At 32.7% G+C, this 539-nt stretch overlaps 1 protein-coding gene across 1 annotated transcript in view; it reads left to right on the top strand.

The window, feature by feature from the left end:
* The window catches only part of LOC119585186 (apoptosis-inducing factor 1, mitochondrial-like), a gene marked incomplete in the record, with an annotated part of 18,938 nt that overhangs the window by 3,793 nt on the left and 14,606 nt on the right, over positions 1-539 (top strand).

Raw genomic sequence — 539 nt, 5'->3', positions numbered from 1 at the left:
ATGTAAATTAATCAGCAGTAGTGAAGGGCAATGACACATTAATGCATTAAATGTCAACTTGCATCTTTTTTCTTTTTTTTTTTCCCAGAGGAAGGGTAAAACCTCTCTTGGCTGGGTGGTAATGGATATAGGCTAGGTCTGAATTTAGAAAGAGGTTAAGATTGAGTTAGATTAGGTTAAGTAGAATTTTAAGGAATTACTTGAGAGTTATCCCATCAGTAACAATTACCCTCACATTTATTTGCTCTGTATGGTCATTCACGATTTCCTAACTACTTTATATTCCTTCCTTGTATTTATCTTCGGAAAACCATCAACTTGCTTCTGACACTCCTCATTAGACCAAATATCTATCCTCCAAGAGACTCTTGAGCAAGAACAGGTTAATGGTTGAGCATCTTCCTTAATAAATGTTTAGCTTTGGTCTAATATGTTTTGTAGCATAAAGTTATCAATACATTATACAGTTTGAAAACTATAAACAGTCATGTATGTTTAATAAATTTAGAAAAAGTATTTTTAGATATGCTGGTGATTCT

The sequence above is a fragment of the Penaeus monodon genome, chromosome 19 (genome assembly GCF_015228065.2).
Source record: "Penaeus monodon isolate SGIC_2016 chromosome 19, NSTDA_Pmon_1, whole genome shotgun sequence".
NCBI lineage: Eukaryota > Metazoa > Arthropoda > Malacostraca > Decapoda > Penaeidae > Penaeus > Penaeus monodon.
This window is presented reverse-complemented; position numbering and strand designations above follow the sequence as displayed.